This window comes from Panicum virgatum, chromosome 3K (genome assembly GCF_016808335.1).
Source record: "Panicum virgatum strain AP13 chromosome 3K, P.virgatum_v5, whole genome shotgun sequence".
Taxonomy (NCBI): Eukaryota; Viridiplantae; Streptophyta; class Magnoliopsida; order Poales; family Poaceae; genus Panicum; species Panicum virgatum.
The window spans coordinates 46,620,974-46,641,393 of NC_053138.1; positions in this window are offsets into that span (position 1 = coordinate 46,620,974).

The window sequence follows — 20,420 nt, forward strand, 5'->3', positions numbered from 1 at the left end:
TAGACAAGGGTGTCCTTGCGCAAGGCTAGAGTGGTGCTTGTTAGCGCAGGCGTGGTGCCTTGGTTGAACGTTTGAATGCAACTCTATCCCACGGTTTGTAGGGGTAGCCGACAGGTGGTGACAGCTCTATTCGAGCCCTAGTAATCCTCCACATTCGGATAGAGGGGTAGGAGGTACATAAAGCCGTCAGATGTTCAAGCCCTAGTAATCATCCACGTTCGGATAGAGGGGTACGAGAGTACAATAGATTATGGCTCTAGTTACCATTGATCTTGCTCTTTCCTCTTCGATGTCCTAGACATATTATCTAGTTGCGCTTGTGTGTTCACTACCCCCTTTACCATGAATATTATTCCCCTATTCGGATCATTGACATTAATCCATAGTGGTTTTTCCTAGCTTAACTAAATTCTATACACCGCCGCCTTCCCTGCGGTAATATAAATGACACCCGCGTTACTCTCGGGTAAAATGCTACGGCGGTACTCCATGCGCTTGCGGATTTATTCGTGGCTCATGAAATACCTGCCACCCCATTGACGTCTGCGGACGCCATCGCTGATTTCTAGTGGTGATGTTGGTAGGCATCAACAAACAGCACAAGGGGAGAGACTTTCCTTCACATAACCTTTGTTGATGAGCTCTTGTACTTGGCGCTGAATTTCTTTTGTTTCCTCCGAGTTGGTGCGTTATGATGCATGGTTAGGAAGTGGAGCACTAGGAACAAGGTTGATTTGGTGTTCAATCCCTATCTTTGGTGGCAGCCCTGGTGGTACTTCCTCGGGAAACACATCTTCATATTCCTGTAACACATCAAAAACAACACTAGGCAAAGTAGAGGGTAAATCGTTAGTGACAAGAAAAATGTCCTTGTACAGGAGTACATAGAACATGGCATTGGGTTCACTCAATTCTTTTAAATCCCCTTTCCTATCCATCATCACTAAACCCTCTTTTCCCTTTGGCTCGGTTATTTGCAGATGTGGAGTTTTATTTGGCTTTGGAAACACTCCCTCACTATTTATGTGGGTCACTCGCAAATGGTTCTCACTCTCTCGCTGTTTTCTTTTCATATCATCCCTCAAAATTTCCACGGGGGACAAAGGAAGCAAAGTGATTCGATCTCCCTTGTACATGAAAACAACTTTGTTGGCACGACCACAAATCTGAACATCACGATCATATAACCAAGGTCTTCCCAAAAGCAATTGGCATGCTTGCATGGGCACCACGTCACACTCAACATGATCATTGTATCTTCCAATAGAGAAAGGAATGGTCACAATATTGCTCACACGCAGCATACCACACTCATTTAACCATTGGATCTCATATGGAGAAGGGTGACGCCGCTGTTTCAATCCCATTCTCTCAACTAATTCTTGACATGCAATATTATTGCAGCTGCCATTATCAACAATGATGCTGCACAACTTATCCTTGATCATGCCTCGGGTGTGAAAAAGATTGTGCCGCTGATTATTCTCCTCTTTCACAGCAGCCACACTAAGCACTCGGCGAGAAACAAAACAATTATTATCTCCTTCATCGGGTTGAATTTCCTCACCTTCATCATGCTTAATTTCTTCATCATATCTTAGAGCATCTTCCTCTGGTTTACTTTCAGATTCCCATTCACCATGCTCATTTATAATTATGGTTCTTAGACTAGGACACTGAGCAGCAACATGCCCACGACCTTGACACTTGTGACAAACAATACTTTGACTATGTGAAAATGATACAGCCGCTAATGCAACAGAGGGGGCTGCTGTACTTGCAGCAGAATATTGTTGTTCTTACTGAATTGCAGGTGAAGAAACAGTAGACCCCATTGTCTTTGCAGTATCAAAAGATGGAGAAGGCCTAGCAGCAACTCCTTGTGATTCCCCCCAACAACAGAGGTACCGGCTTGCTACCTACGCCATGGAGCTGAAAGGGATCGGTTCCCATAAGGCCTTCCACGTCCCTCTTGCTGAATTTTCCTCTCGGTGTGCATAGCTTGATCAACAAGACCTTGCAAATTATGATATGGAAACATCTCAACAAAACTAGAAATTTCTTCATTGAGACCATTCAAAAATCTTGCCATTTTTATTCTTCATCTTCTCTAATTCCAGATCTCACCAAGAGTAACTCCATCTCCTTGAAATAATCATCAACAAATTTTGATCCTTGTCTCAATATTTGTAACCTATTACGAAGGTCACGCTGATAGCTTGATGGAACAAATCGTCTTCTCATTACCCTTTTCATTTTATCCCCATGTGTTGATATGATCACGTCCCAACATAAGCTGATTTTCTTGTATTTGATTCCACCATGTGAGAGCATAACCTGAAAACTCAACAGAAGCAAGGTTTACATGCCTTTGGTCAGAGAGATTATGCACTCTAAAAATCTGATCACATTGCTCTTCCCACTCAAGATATGCATCGCATCTTCCCTTCCAGTGAATTTTGGAACACTCAACTTGACTCGAGCAATGCTGTTCGGATCATCCCTATTGTGACGACCACAATGATGTCCTTCATCATAACCAGCACCTCGATGACAATCATGGTGCTGTCCAAACCGCCCATGGTGTGCAAAAGGATTTTCATTATCATTGAAGCCATCGTCATATTCATCACGAGCTTCATCTTCATATTGAAATGCACATGACGATCATGTCTATGTCCTCCTCCATGCTGATTATAAAAATCAGCACGCCGTCCACCACGATCATTGCCAAAACGATCTTGAAATCCATTACCAAATCCAGAATTTTTATCACCAAATTCTTCTTCTTGTGGATCTCGACCACCCGCTGCGGGAAGACGTTCATTAAACATCCTCTCCATCGTCTCCAAGAGTGAGTTCCCTAGTTGGCGTAACTCAGCCCACGCAACTGGGGGTTCTTCATCTCCATGGTTCCCACCATGAACACTCGAATTAGATCCTGCCGTGTTAGATTGGTAGCAAGAAAGTGGAATAGAGAGAAAAAAAATTGTGGAATCACACAATATCACCACTTGCTTACCCAAGTTCTTAGTCCTTCTCAAGGACTGTGAGTGTGCTAAAGTGGCAGTACCACAGCTGTGATTAAGCTATCGAAAGGATACAAGACGAGAGGTCCGGTTTCAGCTTTTTGTGGAGCTATAGGTGGCTGTTCAAGGGAGGCTTATGGTACTGAAAATTCAAGTGTGTAAGCCACTTAAAGATGGTAAACGTTGCTATTACTAGCACCACAAACTTTCAGATTCTAAATTTAGAACTTGCAGCTACACAATCCACAATATAACCCCTTTCAACTTTTTTTCACTTTTTTTCAACTCTTTCTTTCCGATCTCTCCTTTTTTTTCTTTCTTTTTTTAGCAGACACAAGATAGAATATGAGGGGGGTGGGTGGAAAAAAAAATTTAACAAGAGTACGGCGGAAGAACAATAATGGTGACTAGCAATCAACAAGATGAGTGCAAACAACACAAGATAATCAGTACCAACAAAAGGCTATGTGATTTTTTTGTATGGCTTTTCAGTGGACTATAGGATATGGCAAAACAAATATATGAGATGGATGAAAACAATAACAGATGGTAAACAAAGGATAGATAATTGGGTGATAACAAAAACCTACCGTGACAACGATAGCTCTGATTACCACATGATAGGTGTCGATATATTCTAGCACAAGGATGGCCCGATCTTCACGACAGTAGGTTCAAGAACAAGGATAACTTTACTGCGAACAGCAGGTAAATAGCTTTATACCTGCCAAGGTTGGATGCGACCATGCGACGGGGAGAGAGGCACTGAAACCTTGAGGACTTCGTCTCGATCTCCAAACGACCGCAGAAACACAAACCAGGACTAATCCACACAAAATAGTACAGCCGTACTGGAAACCGTAGAGCACGAAGTAGCGGAACCCAGAGGGATCTCTTCACAAGTCTAAGAACAACAAGGAAGAACAAGGGTGTGCAAGGTACTCAACAGCTCGGCTGCAAAACAATTTCAGTTTATCAAATGATCAAAAGTCCTCTGATCTCTAAGATACATAGGATATTTATACAAGGAACAACCCTCCTTGCTGAGTGTGAATAGACCTTAGAGTTTCTGGAGTTATGGTAAATGAAAAGTCACCACGAACTGAAAACTTGAGGGGCCTCGTGTGGCTGTTGGTCTTCTGTGCAGTCTCCACTCAATCAGTCATAACTCTTTATTGAGAAGTCCAAATGACATGAGGTTTGTTGCATTGGAAAGTAGACTTATTTATCTTTCCAACCATGTATATCTTGAACCACGAAACGTTGTAGATTGGTACAGTTTTGTATGAGAAGTTGAACAAAGATAAATCCTCGAGCAGACTCTTGACCTTCTGACCAGTCTTGAGTCTTTTGATGATAACCTTTTATTGGAGGGTCTAAACGATGTTAGGTTTTCTGTGTTGGAAAGTAGACTTAATAAGCTTTCCAAAGAGTACTCATGGGCCCTCATATCTTCTGGGAATCAAAAGTTATAGCTGTTTCTTTTGGTGATCCAGTCTGGTGGTCCGATCTGATCTGGTGCTCTTTTGGGTCCGATCTGGTGCACTTTCTTCATGTCTACACCTAAGCACAACCAATGTAAAACATTTAGGTAGTATAACATCCTTAGAAGTCATAAAAGCACAATCGGTTAGGAATGAATTCACCTGCTCTTGTAGTTTCTTGGCATAATGTCTTGTAAGTTGCCCTTGATTTGTATCTTTGATGTTGGATGGTGAATTCTTGACATTTGAAGTATCATGCACGGTTGGGATATCCTCATCATGGTAGCCCTGTCCGTCCGGTGTAACAGTGGTGCTGTGTTTAGCATATTCCCTGACGTTCGGGTTCGGTGTAGGAGTTTATGCAAGGAGGTAACATGACTGGATGTACTTCGGTGCGGGACCTTCTCTCCACTATCCCATTTTCTTGGCACCTGTAGTCCTAACCATCTTCAAACATGACCCCAGCTTTGGATAGAAGCACTAGGACACCTAACCTAACCTAAGCTCCAGCTGACTTAACGTAGGATAGATTAGTCCTTTCTTTTGTAGTTTCTCTCTTTTATTCCTTCTTCCTAGAGTGTGGATGTGTGCTGTGTCGCATTACCCTTGCCTATTTCTTTATCTTGACTTACCCCTGTTAGAGTTTTGCCTATTGCTTGAGGCACAATGTCATGGTTAATGTTAAATACAATACCTTTGCCACTACCATCCTTTGGGAATAAATAAATAATGATACCCTTACTCTCTGGGTGAAATGCTACAACGGTATATCCGTGCGCTTGCGGATCCTTCTGTAATCGTATAGTTTATACCACGAGAGTGGCACCCCTTGGGTGCAGTTGCTAGGCTGGGTTGGCGCCCTCATTTCTAGTGATTGCACTAAGGACCGCCAACAGGCATTTCTGAGGCCATTGCCGAGATCTTCGCAAATCCGGTAGCGACTTAAGAAATGCCAACACACGTCTATTAATTGCCACATGATTAAAAGTCTAAATCTTGTCTTCTAGCTAATTGATTAACCGCTCCGCCCTCCCTAATAAATAATTTTACATCTCCTTTCAATAAAATAAATATAGCAAAAAATATCATAGATCCGTTTGGATATTCGAAATAATATACTACTTAAATGATATGATAGTGTAGGGAGGGGGATGAACCGCCCTTACGAAATATATTTTTAGGGGCGGCTCAACCGCCCTCCCACCCCGCCGCCCTTGAAAATGGCGCCCATTTGTCGGGGCGATTGACGAGGTGAGCCACCTTTACAAATAGATTTTCAAGGGCGACTTGATTTCTACAGTACTCGCGCTCCATTTGTAGGAACGGGTTACATTTTATTCCGTTCGTAAAAAAAATCCGAGATGTTGCTACAAATAGTTTTTGTAGTTGTGTCACTTTTAGTCAGCCCTGTTTGGGAAATATATGACTCACTATTTAAGAAAAGCCCTATAGTGGTGGGCATCATCTCCCTAATATCCATCATCTTTATCACGTCATTGATGACTACTCAAAAGTGAAGGGCTGAAGCCCATCACCTATGCCACCTTGTTAATATAAATATTTCTAGTGTAAATAAAAATCAAAAAAAATATTTTCTTTTCCCCATCACGCTCGCGTCGCAAGTCGCGTGATTTTTCTAACGTCACCAGGATTCAAACCCACAATCTAAGCCTCGCGCATATCCTTACTGACCACTGGGCTACACCATCATATGTGACCAACATTGAGATATTTTCCTTTTATCATCATTTTCAAATGTCTTATATAACCCATTTCACAGTTATAATGATCTCAAATGAAAATCTTTTCAACTATAAAGTTGTAGATCTGGTCGCGACCTACAACTTTCATATATACTTTGGTCGCGAGCTACAACTTTCATATATACTTTTTTTTCCATTTGAGGTCATTTGAAAATTTTGAAAAATTGAAATTCAAAATTTAAACCATGTATTTGGTGCCAAAACAACATCAACTGAAAAAAATTTTAACTACAAAGTTGTAGATCTGGTTGGGGCCTGCAAGTTTTGTATAGACCATTTTTTAATATGAGACAATTTAAATTTTTCAAAATCGCGTGTTCAAATATTATAAAAAGTCACAAAGGTGACGCACCTTGATGTTACACGTAGCTATGTCATGACAAAGGTGACGCGCTTTGATGATACTGGTCATCTTTGATTTGTCAAAGTCCGTCACCTATGCTAACTTTACATGTGACATGCTTTGATGTTGCCCATCACCTATATGAAACTTATAGGTGACAGACCATAAATGTGGTCCGTCACCTATAATAAAGGTGACGTGCTTTGATGTTGCACGTCACCTATGTCACAAGAAAGGTGACGGGCAATATTTTAGGGAGCCCCTCATGGTGTCAAAGATAACGTGCATCATCTTCATGCTAGACAGCCACATAGACATGCAAAAAACTAGATAGCCCGCTAGAGTTTCAGTAGCGGTGTGGACCATAACCCTTCCTAATGGTATGTACCTTAGCAAAGGCTACTACCCCAAGAGGACCGGGCTATACCCCAACACCGACCCCCTTCTTGCCCTTTCAGTAAGGCTACCCATTAACTACACGCCTAATTAATCGGCTAAGGTAAGAGCCATGTGATATTGTGGTTCTACGGTTTTCTTGGGTGGTTCTCCACGTTCCATTTAAACAATGTGATCTTGTACTTTAAACAAGATAGAACAACATAAAACCATGATTATCATTTCTCAAAAGATTATAACACCATTCCCAAAGTTAAGCAACTAAGCCGTTCTACCCAACAAAATATTTAAACCCTGCATTCCAAGGCTTAGGTAAAAAGACTAGGTAAAGTCCTTAATAATATTCCCATCATTTTCATGCATATAACAATATAATAAAGTGTTTCATCATGCTGTTATTGGGATAAAAAATGGAACATGTAGAGGGAAAAGTCCACTTGCCTTCCTCGTTTAATTACTGGTTCTCTTCCTTGTATACTTGTTCTTGCTCTCCCACAGCACATCATCTACACAATCACACAAACAAAAACAACAAAACAAAATAAGAAACAGTATAAAAATAGTAAAAATAGAACTGAAAAAGTTGAAAAAGATGTAGAGCATGATGCAAGGATCGCGTGAGCGCAAGAATCACTAAAAACAGAGTTAAAACATGAAAAACAGTAAAAACAGAACTGAAAAAGTTGAAAAAGATGTAGAGCATGATGCAAGGATCGCGTGAGCGCAGGAATCACTAAAAACGGAGTTAAAACGTGAAAGATCTGGCTAGAACATGGTTCTAGGGACTTGTTTGCGAGAGATATAAACTTCCAGGGGCTAGATTCGAAGAAACCAGATGCTAAAACCTAATTAAACCCTATACGCAGAGGCTATCATGCAAAACTAGGGTTCAGGGACGGCGGGCACAAAGACTGGAAAACTGGAAAAGACAGAGGCCTAAACAAAAGAAACTAGACCTAAATCTATTTACTTTTGAACTGGACAGGACTGCAGGTTGATTTTGAAAAAACTCAGGGGCTCTTTAGCAAAAGCGCCATAGTTGATCGGTTTTGACCGGGGTCAGGACAGATCTGATCCGTCGGATTTTGATCCGACGGCGTTGGTGCGGCTATGGCGGCTCGGCTCGGCTGCGACGCGGCTCAGCTCAGCTCGCCTCGCGGCGCTGGCGGCTCGGTGGGTGGCGCTTTGCACCGGCAGTGATCCAAGGCGGAGGCGGACCGCCGGAGTCCACCGAATCCGGTTCTCCGGTGCTCGGTTCGGCACGGGACTCGGCCGTGGAGCTTGTGTGCGCGACGGGGAAGCCGATGGTGGCGTCGGTGGGGGTGCGCAGAGCTGGGAGGGTGGTGCGCCATGGCGCACGACGGCGGTGGGTGGCGAGCTCGCCGGGGAATGCGCTCGGGTGCCTGGCTTCGTGCGCGGGGTAGCCGTGAAGGATGAGAGGGCGACGGCGCATGCTATGGAGGGGCCAACGAGTCTGCGCGAGGTCGGCGAGGTGGTGTGCCATGGTGTGCAGGCAGTGCTCTGCTCCTATGAGCAATTGCCGTGGTGGGGTAGCGAGATCGAGGGGGAAAATGGTTGGCGACGAAGGTATCTACCTCGTGAAGCTCCAGCGACGGCTTGCTGGTGAAGAAGAGCAGTGGGGCGACAGATCGGCAACGAGCCCGAACTCGGGAACGGCGGCGCTGTGCAGAGGTGGTGGAGCGGGGAGCGGGCTTGAAAGAGGAGAGCATAGAGGTTGGGTGCGTGTTTTGTAGGCCGAGGAGGGGAGCAGAGCGGGTGACAGTGGAGGGGACGGCGAGCTCGGAGGTGGCCGGCCTTAATGGCTATGGTGGCGGCCTCCATTGCAGAGGAGGGAAGGGAAATGGAAGGGGAGGTGGGGAGGCGCGAGTGGAGGCTCCACTGAGCCTTGATGGCGCGGAGTGAAGGAGGGGAGGGAGGCAAGCGGGCTCGGAACTAGATGGCCGGGCGGCGCTCGGCTCAGGGAGGTGAGACGCTGGAGGGCGGGAGGTAGCGGATGATAGGTGGGGTCCACCTATCGGTGAGAAAAAGGGAAGGAGGGTGGGGTGGGCCGGTGGTGAGCTTGCTGGGCCTGGCAGAAAAGAGAGAAGGGGGGAAGAGGAAGGTGGGCTGGGCCAAGGGAGAAAGAGAGAAAGTTTTCTTTCTTTTTTTACTCAAACTCATTTGAACAAAAAATCATTTGAAATCAAACATAAATTAAATTTTGGGTGTTACAGTATTGCATCGGATCATACTCTCCCTATTTTAAGAAATTATGCAGCTTTACTTTCCGAAGATAAATTTATCTAACTTTCCCCATGTAGAGAAGTTTGAGTTACGTGAGATGTTAGGATGATGAAATTCAATTCAAGTTGCCGTTGGATTTTAATAAATAATATAAACTCTGCTATATGTCTGTTATTTACCATGGTCTAGAAACACTTCTGTTTCCTTTATTTTTGGGTATTGTTCCTTGTGCTCTTGAATAAAGAAATATAATAGAAGTTAAAAAGGAAAAGCATGTGAAAGGGCATGTAGTCTAGTGGTTATAAGTGGCTCGGTAGCACTTGAGGTCCTGGGTTCGACTCCCCATGAGAGCGAATATTCTGGGATTTAACGGCGTTGTGCATTAAATGGTAGGCGACGTTCCCGTCGACAGCGAGACGCCTGCGTGGTGACTTCGTCAATCTCGAAGATTTGCCGGCTCAATCTTCAAAGATGCTCATAGGGATAGGATTTGCGTACGTGTGTTCATAGGGGTGTGAGTGTGCGTGCGTTGTGAGTGTCTTAGTTGTACTGTATAATCTGGTTTGTGTACGTGTGTTCATAGGGGTGAGTGTGCGTGCGTTGTGAGTGTCTGAGTTGTACTGTGTAGTCTGGTTTGTGTACATGTGTTCATAGGGGTGTGAGTGTGCGTGCGTTGTAAGTGTCTGAGTTGTACTGTGTAATCTAAAAAAAAGCCTGCGAATAACTATTTCTTGTTCACGATCCATATGCGGGAATTGGCTCAATGATATGGGAAAATAATGTAAGATTCGCCAAGTAACATCCAGTGTAGAAATGAAGAATTGACTTATTATTGTTACGCAACTAGCTCAATCTTTTTACTCTCCTAGTGTGTGCTCTGTTTCTACGATGAACCTTAATGCTTCAGGTGCTTATCATTTGATTGAGAGTAATATCTTAAATATCACATCATCCATGAGCAATGAAAATACTGTGAACCAAATTTAGCTAATCACGCTGAAACAGGAATGCTCTTGGATTTCACATTTATTTTTTATTGGTCTAGGTTCTGAGAAAGAAGGTAACTGGAGGATGGGATCCGACTTACACAAGGAGAAGTTTTTTCCCGATCTGGAGATCAGTATTAGGTGCTCGGTGTGATGTGTTGGTGTATCCATCCTATGCAACAGCAGATGATAAGATGGTGCTTGATCTTGAACAGCTTCGTAAGAGAATGAGCGATGGGTCTTCAATTCCTAATTATACTGGATGAGTTGGGAAATTTCAGCAACTAATTAAGTACTCATCAATCTAGAAAGTTCAGTACCCAATGCTTGCGAAGGTGCTAAACAATGCATGAGTGGAAAGATATGTCATGAGTTTTCTTTTGAAGTTTCTTAATTAATACTCCCTTCTTTTTTTACATGTTGTATTAGATTTGTCCTAGTTGAGAATAGCAACTCAAGTATATTACCAGGTCCAAGGGGGCAAATATGAAGATGTACAAAGTGCAAAAAGCACCCTACACTAGTGAGTAAATACACAAGGCATCTGTAACACCCTAAAATTAGTTATCAGGGTTCAAAAAAAAATTAGTTTTGCAATATTTTAAACACATCATAGGATCTAACTTGATTTGTTGCATTCATGATGGTGCATATTTTATTTTTGTATAGTTGTGCTCGACTTTCTAAAGCTCCCAGAGTTTTTTGAAATTTCTTGAGTCTTTCTTCTATTTTCTACGACTTTATCTCATTTTCTAGGCAAAGGAAAACTCCTTTTCCTTTTTATTCTCCCTTTTTTCTCCTTTTTATTCTTTTCATGGGCAACTCCCCTTTCCTTCCCCTTTCTTTCTTTCTACCCGTTATCGGCCCAGCCGGCGCGCCCCATTTCTTTTTATTTCTTTCTGTCACCGACGGGCGGGTCATCCCCTTCCTCCCGTTCCTCATGCCTTTTTCTTTCGTGAAACACGGCCCTAGAACCCGAGCCGTCTTTTGTTTTTTTGCTCTGCTCCTTGCGCACATGCACCGTCGCCTCCAAGCTCCGCTTCACTCGCCATCGCCGATCTCCTCCTCTCGCCGCCGTCCGCTCAATTCAGGTAGCTAGGAGGTTTCCCCTTAGGCTCCTCGATCGTTCCCCCTCAGTCTTCCTGTCAGACCCGGGACAGCGGGACTGCCCACGAGCACAGAATGTTCTAGAGCAGGGAGTAGCACATGGATATGCCCTACCTCTTTTGTATCTACCCGAATAGGAGTAGAACTAGTCGACGTACTCGGGAACTAGCCGAACTCCTCGGACTAGAATCCTAACAGAACTCGACTAGGACTTTCCATGTAACCTGGTCCCCCCAAGATATATAAGGGCGGACAGGGACCCCTCCAAACGATCAAACAATACCAGAAGGAATACAAACCACCACACAGGACGTAGGGTATTACGCTCCGGCGGCCCGAACCTGTCTAAATCCCTGTGTTCCTTGCACCATCGCGTTCTGATCTCGGCGAGTCCCTACTCATAACCACTCTTCTCGGGATACCCCTCGGAGAATCCGACGGTAAAACACCGACAGCTGGCGCCCACCGTGGGGCCTCTCGCCAACGATCGCCAGAAGAACCCGATGGCTTCTCTCGACGACAATCCAGTGCTAAAAAAAGGCACATTCTTCCGCGTCGGCTCCTGGATCTTCGTCGCCGATGGATCAGGCGGCTTTAAAAACTACTCAATCGACCAAGATCCTCTAGAAGTTTCAGAAGCTGCAAAGCGCCACGAATTCGACGAATTCATCGATCAACTCGAAGAAATCGGATTTTCGGACCTCAACAATGAAGCCCGGATTCAACCCGAATTCGACGCAATCAGAACCAAAACACTCTCCGAGTTGGAAGAGGATATGGAGAAACTGCTGGAAGATTCCAAGCAAGAAACTTCCACGGACGGAAAGACTCTACTTCCCAATTGCATCCATGCCACTGAACCAAGTCTTCGGAAGAAAAAATCAAAGACTAGCTTCAAGAAAACTACCGGAAAAAAAAGCCGTTGAAAGACACTTTTTCAAACATCGATAATATCGATGAAAAGATCGAGCACTGCCTTCAGTTAGCTGAAGACACATTCAACATCAACACTTCTCGCGAAGAACTCTCCAACCAGTGGATTCTCAACTCTGCAGAGCTGGAACAAGATCAAGCTTTCATCAAATATCTCGAAGAATTGGATGAACCAATCTTTGAATACGAACTAGCCGAATGGTCACACGACATCGACTTGTTCATGGAAGGATTAATCAATCCCGACAAGTTTGAAGCTCTCTGGGAGCAATCAAAAGTGAAGAAACTGTGGGACAATTCGCAAAATAAGTCAATGACTGGATTGGGTCAATATCTATCACAATCCCACCCCACAGAAGACTCTGTTTCAATAGAAGACTACATGATCCAAACTCCAAATTCTCCTACTCCACAAGAAAATCACCGCCCAACGCACCTATTCTCTTCAGAAGAACGTGACAATTTGGAAAAAATACAACCAATTCATAAACGAACTAGCAGTCCGAATCGAAGGCGGATGGTCTCCAGCAAACACCATACCATATGATGAAAACCTTCTTCGACATACTCTCGGAATCCCCCCACAAGTCAACTCAAAGATAGAATTCTACCCGGATTTAGTTCAAGACATCAAAAGAAACCAACTCGCGCCACAACCCGATTCGGATAAGAAGACTGAATTCGAAAAGAAGTCGACTTTTACAGTCACCATAAAAGGAGAACTGCAGTCCTGAAATCAAGGAGAAAAATAGTAATTCTCAGAAGACGAAGAACTACCATTCCAGCAGGGCCTTCCGCTCAAGGAAGACAACATCAATTCGAAAATTCGCGGCCACAATCGCGAAATTTTCATGGCTTTCCTTTCGGATGCGACAAACCGAAAAGCTAATTCTTCGGCACTAGAAGACCTGGACTACGATGAATTCCTTTCTGAACCGGAAATGAGTGAAGCAGCAGCAACTAGCTATGAAACTCCTCCACCTCCACCAGAAATCACAGTCACTGTCCACCTGGACAACAACCCGAAGATGATTCTCAAGACAGAGCACCATCAACAACTTGGCGACTCGTTCGACTACTCCAACAGCGACTTACACAATGTTATCAACATCGGTCGCAATGCAAAAATAGTCATCATCAATAATGGTGAAGATCATGAAGATGTCGAAGCCTACAGCCCGACATCCAACTTCAAAATACCTGATAACTACAGGAACAACTCACGGAAGCGACGCCGCGACAAGGCAGCACCTCCTTCCCAACCAAAGCAGTCGACGATTGATTCTACTCACCAAAAAATTCATTCAAAATGCTTCCTGCACCCCAAAAGAAAGCACTTGAGTTTCCAATGCATCATCCTTCGCAAAGCACTCGGAGCACCTCCAATTTCTGCCAACAAAAAAGAGAGCCAACACGAACAAAATCCTTCCTAACAACCAAATGAGAAGGAGTTAAATGTGCCAGTTACTCACTGGAGTCATCTATAGGGCTTACCCCCCGGTCTTACACCCAATAAAGACTAGGATGGGTTCGCCCGAGCTCTGACTCGAGTCATTTATAGGGCTTACCCCCTGTCTTACACCCAATAAAGGCTAGGATGGGTTCGCCCGAGCTCTGACTCAGCTTCAAAACTACTCGTACTGGCAATCGAGTCACCTATAGGGCTTACCCCCGGTCTTATACCCAATAAAGTCTAGGATGGGTTCGCCCGAGCTCTGACTCAGTTTACTACTCGTGTTGACAGAAGGCAAATACTCAAACAAACGAGTCATCTATAGGGCTTACCCCCGGTCTTACACCCAATAAAGGCTAGGATGGGTTCGCCCGAGCTCTGACTCGAGTCATCTATAGGGCTTACCCCCGGTCTTACACCCAATAAAGGCTAGGATGGGTTCGCCCGAGCTCTTACTCAGTTCCCAAACTACTCGTGTTAGCAGAAGACAGTTATTCAAGTCAAATCCCTCAGGGCAAACCCCCGGTCTTATACCCAATGAAGGCTAGGATGGGTGCCCCCGAGCAAGATTCCAATACAAAGAAGAAATCGAGTGCTTCAGAATTGGATGAAAGAGAAAATTTCGTCGACAAAGACCCTAGAGACAAGTTCTCTACTTCCTTCTGGAGTCATCACTCCATCAGTTACTACGAATACCAACCTTTCTTTGTTTACTCAAGGTAAAAGGCACGGCGAATCGAGTAACTAGGGCTAAGGGACATGTGCCTTGCGGCCTTAGAGACAAGTTCTCTACCTTCTTCAAGAGTCGTAACTCCATCGGCTACCTCGAATACCAACCTTTCTTTGTTTACTCAAGGTAAAAGGCATGGCGAATCGAGTAGTCGGGGCTAAGGGACATGTGCCTTGCGGCCCTAGAGACAAGTTCTCTACCTTCTTCAGGAGTCGTAACTCCATCGGCTACCTCGAATACCAACCTTTCTTTGTTTGCTCAAGGTAAAAGGCACGGCGAATCGAGTAGTCGGGGCTAAGGGACATATGCCTTGCGGCCCTAGAGACAAGTTCTCTACACCCTCTAGGAGTCATAACTCCACAGACTTTCTCGTCCATGAGACGACGACTAATTTAACTACTTCGGTACTCGACCTTCGGATGGGACAAGCTCCCTATCTCCCAAGAGGATTTTCTCGTCCATGAGACAACGACTAATTCAACTACTTCGGTACTCGACCTTCGGACGGGACAAGCTCCCTATCTCCTAAAAGAAATCTCTCGACCATGAGACGACAACTATTGACTACTTCGGTACTCGACCTTCGGATGGGACAAACTCCCTATCTCCTAAGAAAACTTTCTCGTCCATGAGATGACGACTACATTGACTACTTCGGTACTCAACCTTCGGACGGGACAAGCTCCCTATCTCCTAAGAGAACTTTCTCATCCATGAGACGACGACTAAATCGACTACTTCGGCACTCGACCTTCGGAGGGACAAGTTCCCTATCTCCTAAGAAGATTTTCTCATCCATAAGACGATGACTAATCGACTACTTCGGCACTCGGCCTTTGAAGGGACAAGTTTCCCTAACTCCAAGAAGGACTTAGTCATCCATGAGGTGACAATTCATCGATTGCTATGCACTCGACTTCGAGAAGATATAAGACTTCTAATTCCTAAAAGGAATTCTTCATCCAAAAGACGACAACCCATCGACTACCACAGTACTCGACCTTTGAAGAGACAAAATCTCCAACTTCCAAAGATGGAATTAACATTCACGAAGACAGAGACTAGTCGACTACTACGGTACTCGAACAGTCTCTCCTTTTCCTAGGAAGGAACTACTCATCCGCGAGATGACAAGCAAATTGACTACTACAGTACTCGAAGAAGCAACTCAAGACAGCCAATGACAAGTTTCATCAAAAGGCTACCAGCCGATCGACCATCAACTAAAAGGAAAAAGTACTATACATCAGAATGTCAAAAGTACCCAGTGGACACGCATCCACACAAAAGCCAAAAGAATATTACAACAATTGTTCAAGACTCTGGCGCTGGCTCCAAGCCGCTGATAACCCTTTCAGCGATGGGTTTCATCTCCGCGACATACTCAGAGAATTGCTCCTCTGAACAGCCAACGGCAACCCCATCACCAATAGGGGACAAGTTTGCAGAGGGGAGAATGGATTTAACTAATCCTAAGGCATGAGCTAAGTACTACCTAGACATCTCAGAGAAGAAGCTACTAAGTCACTGGGGGGCTTCACGAAGACGCTCTAGCAGACTCTTGTCACCAGCATCCTCATCCTTGACCATCCCGACGACTACTTGAGCCGCCGCCTCAAGATCAGCTAGCTGCTGGGCCTTCTGATCACGATCAGCCCCCAAGTCCTTGATCTGCTTCATATCGCTGACCATCTGCTTGTCAGCATCAGCCTTGACCTTGGTCAGCTTCTCCACAGCATCTGCGTGATGATACATAATATTTTTAAGATCAGTCACCAGTTCATCCCGTCTCAACAACAAGCTCTTAAGCTCTATCAAAGCAAGGAAAATATAAGCAAAGAAGAAAACTATTCAAAGGATGCAAAAGAAGGAAAAAATACCTTTCTTCTCCTTGGCAGCAGCCTTGGCCTTCTCTTGCAGCTTGGAGGCCTTATCTTTCAGAGCAGAATTGTCCTGCTCCAAAGTTTCAACCCGGGCCTCCAGAAGCCTGACCTTTTCTGACTGCTCCCGAGAAGACCTCTCAAGAGCAGTCATCTTCTCAAGCTGCAGCGCCTGATCGGCCGTCAACTGGAGATCCTCCCCAGTCCGTCGAAGGAACTCGGCCTGCTCAGCGACTTGCTTAGCCAGGTTCTGCCAACAAAACAAAGTCAAGACAGTACTCGACAAACTCAACTACTTGAGTACAAAAAGATACTCACAACAAGAGAAGAATGGCAGCCCAAGATCCCCTGGGCAATGGCAGCCGATCCCTCGACTGACTTCTCCACCTCCTAGTACAACACTTCCTGCAAGGATGGATCAACATTGGCGACAACCGAAGAGCTCTTCGGTTGATCCTCGTTCTGCTTATCTGAAAAACACAAGAATATCAGCAAAAGGACGACAGAAAACCACTGGATTGCACCTCATAAAGACACTCACCAGTGCCAGCGGCAGGAGACTTCTTGCCCGCCTCCCCGAGGGCCAGATCTCCCGCCGCGCCAGCAGCAAAGTCGCCCTACGGCGGGCTAGGAGGCAATCGAGCTATACTCTTAAGGGAATCAAAGATTCCCTTCTCTGATTCATCAATCCCAAAGAGCGTTTAGATTGCTACAAAAAGAAGAAGTACTCGACACTTCAACCACAAAATCAAAGAAAGCAAAGACAAGCAGTCGATCAACAGTCGCACTTACTGAGAAGAATGTTTAAGCACGAATTTCTTTGGCTTGGTAAACTTCGAGACCATGCTCAGCCCCGAAGCACTCTGCCCCTTAGTAGAGCCACTCCCGCCGGACTCAGCCGGCACAGAAGGAGTCGTGACGACGGGGCTCACAATAGAGCTCACCGCCTGCCTCTTGGAAGGAGAAGGAGGCCTAAGAAGAAGAAAATCCATAAAAAATAAGTGCAAGACTTCATAAAAGTACCAATCCGTACTCACCTGTCACTACTTCTAGCAGAAGTAGCCCTCCGCTTTCGAGTCAGTGTAGACTCGACGGCCGGCTCGTCCGCCGCCCGGTCCTAGACATCAGACGCCGTTCGACTGGCGGACGGACCTGCATAAAACAACCATCATCAGTCGAGGACCCAACAACTCGAACAATAAAATCAAAGGTAGTCAAAGATTCACACTTGAGTCAGTATGCGCCAAAGGCACATCTTTAGGTAGTGGAGGCCTACTCTGATAATTTTCGGGATTAATCTGCACGAAAGATACCAAATCAACTCGACTACTAGACAAACGTACTCGAATTACACGACTGTCGACTACTCTAAGCAGTACCTCCTGGGGACACCTGTCAGCTCTGAAGGCCCCAGAAAGACTAGGTCTCTAGTTTATGTTCTTCAAGAGCGCTGCCACTCGATTCTCCAGATCGTCCTCGAAAATCTTCTCCCAAGCATATCGAGTGGATCTTCCTCGCCCGTATACTCAAAGGCAAGGTGAACCCGCCGCTGAAGAGGCTGAAACCTACGGATGGTCCAGTGCGCTACCACGGAGGCACCAGTAACCTGGTGCTCCGTCTTCAAAACTTCAATCTCCCCAAGGAGAAAGTTCACCTGGTCTGCCCTGCCTCCCTTAGAATTCCAACTCGGTCTCTTCACAGGGGGACCAGGAGTGCGAAGAGGAAGGGAAGAAGACAGATTCCTAACATAGAACCACATCTCCTTCCAGTTGATGACCTTATCACTCAACTCGTAAGGGATGTACTTGGTCTTCTTCCCATGACGAAACTGCAACCCATCTCCCCCAACTACATCTACCCTAGATTCATTGGGATGGGGTTTCATATGGAAGAAATACTCAAAAATCGAAGTGGGGCTCAATCCCCAAGAAAGCCTCGCAAAGATGGACAAAAATCAAGATGTGGAGAATGGAGTTAGGGGTCAAATGATGCACTTGAACCCCCCAATTGAAAAGGAGGCCTCGGAAGAAATCGGAAACAAGAAAACCGAGGCCCCGAAGAACATAAGGAAGGAAAACAACAGATTCGTTTCCCTCCTCATTAGGAAAACATTCCCCACGGATCCACGCCAATGGATTATGCTCCGAGGTTGAAGAAGATGACTCTCCACCAGATTCAGAAGATGAGAGTCGGTACACTTACTCGACTTCCATCCATGGGTCTCTGCTTCATCACCAGCGCCTTCGCCCGCCCTCCCCTTTAAAGAAGATCTCTTGGGAGCCATGGGAGCGATGAGAAAATGATTCTCTCTTGCTTCATGCTCGGGAGCTAGCGGTGGCTAGTTTCTTGCGGCACTTGGAGGCGAGAGCAGAGGAGTTGACGGCGGCGGAGTAGGCTAAGGAAGCGTACTAAACCTAGATTTACCCGAACAGTTAAATAAGCAGAGACAGGGGCAGTACGGTAAATAACAAGAAGCCCAAAGGTCACGAACCAATTTATTTCTGCACAAAACTTCAAGATTCGCTCCAAAGGAAACGAAATCAGCTCAGAAAAGGAAATCTGATTACAAGGATTACACCCCAATGGAAGAAAATACATAGATCTCAACAGTTTCACCACTCGAAACCACTCGATCTCAACTACAAAAAGAACAGCCCAAGGGCTGATACAAAGATACAAAGCTTGTTACTCCTAAAGGGGAGTAATCCAGATACATTCAGGGAGGAAAAGGCTTGTTGTAAGAAGATATGCATGATCAGGAACATCGCAAATCCTCTTCTTGCACCTACTCTTCTCCCTGATATGTTTTGCAACAAAAACAATGCCATCTCTCCAGAAGCCACTAAAACCCAGAGAATGGCTTCAACAGACCGCAAAGGCTTTTGATACGGCTTCCACCATTAGCCAGCCAGGTACAAGATGTCCAGAATGGATAAGACTAAAGAAGCAAGGCCGGCGGCCTGGAGGATAGCAAGTGTTTTTGCTGCTCGCAAACACTCTTCTAGCACCTACAAGGACGAATCGAGTACTCTCATCAGGAGGTCGAGTAGTCTCCAGTGATGAACTCCACTTGGAACCCAAGACTACAACTGCAAGAATGAAGATTCAAGTGCAGCGGACCCTGCTTAAATAGAAGAAGCAGCGGAGCCACAACTCAGCCCATGACATCCAAGGATAGGGAAGCTCACGGGCGAAACAGAAAAGATTCTGCAGCAGTACTCGCCATGTGAACCAACGGGCAAACAGTACACCGCGATGACACCTTTTCAGAAGATTCGCTGTAGTACTGATGATTTCAGAAAGATCACAAAAGCACATAACGCGATCTCCTGGACCCTTAACCCCAAATCGAAGATTTGAATTCAAGGCTCGGGGGCTGCGGGATACGCGTCATAAATGGCAACTTTTTTCAAACAAAGTTCCAAACTTCAAACGGGAGATCGAAGGTCCCGGAAGACTGAGTTGATCCTCTGCCTGATTCATCAAATCAAACTAAGGTTCGGGGGCTACTCCATATGGAGCGCGAGTACATCGTGCAACATATATGAAGACAGATTCGGGGCTTGAGCACCTCATAGCCTCGATGCAGCTGAACAAGCACTCGAAAGACTACCCGACGCACTCAACGGACTCCGAGGATGGACAACCTGCTCCAGAAGCACCCAAAGTGCTCGTTTGCGCAAGCAGAAGTCCAGAGGTTCTCGAAGTACCTGACGGACGTCTTCAGAAGCACTCTACGCCTGCAGGACTCGACTACGAAGAGCTCGGGGGCTTGTCAGACCTGGGACAGCGGGACTGCCCACTGGCACAGAATGTTCTAGAGTAGGGAGTAGCACATGGATATGCCCTACCTCTTTTGTATCTACCCGAATAGGAGTAGAACTAGTTGATGTACTCGGGAACTATCCGAACTCCTCGGACTAGGATCCTAACAGAACTCGACAAGGATTTTCCATGTAACCCGGCCCCCCCAAGATATATAAGGGCGGACAGGGACCCCTCCAAACGATCGAACAATACCAGAGGGAATACAAACCACCACACAAGACGTAGGGTATTACGCTCCGGCGGC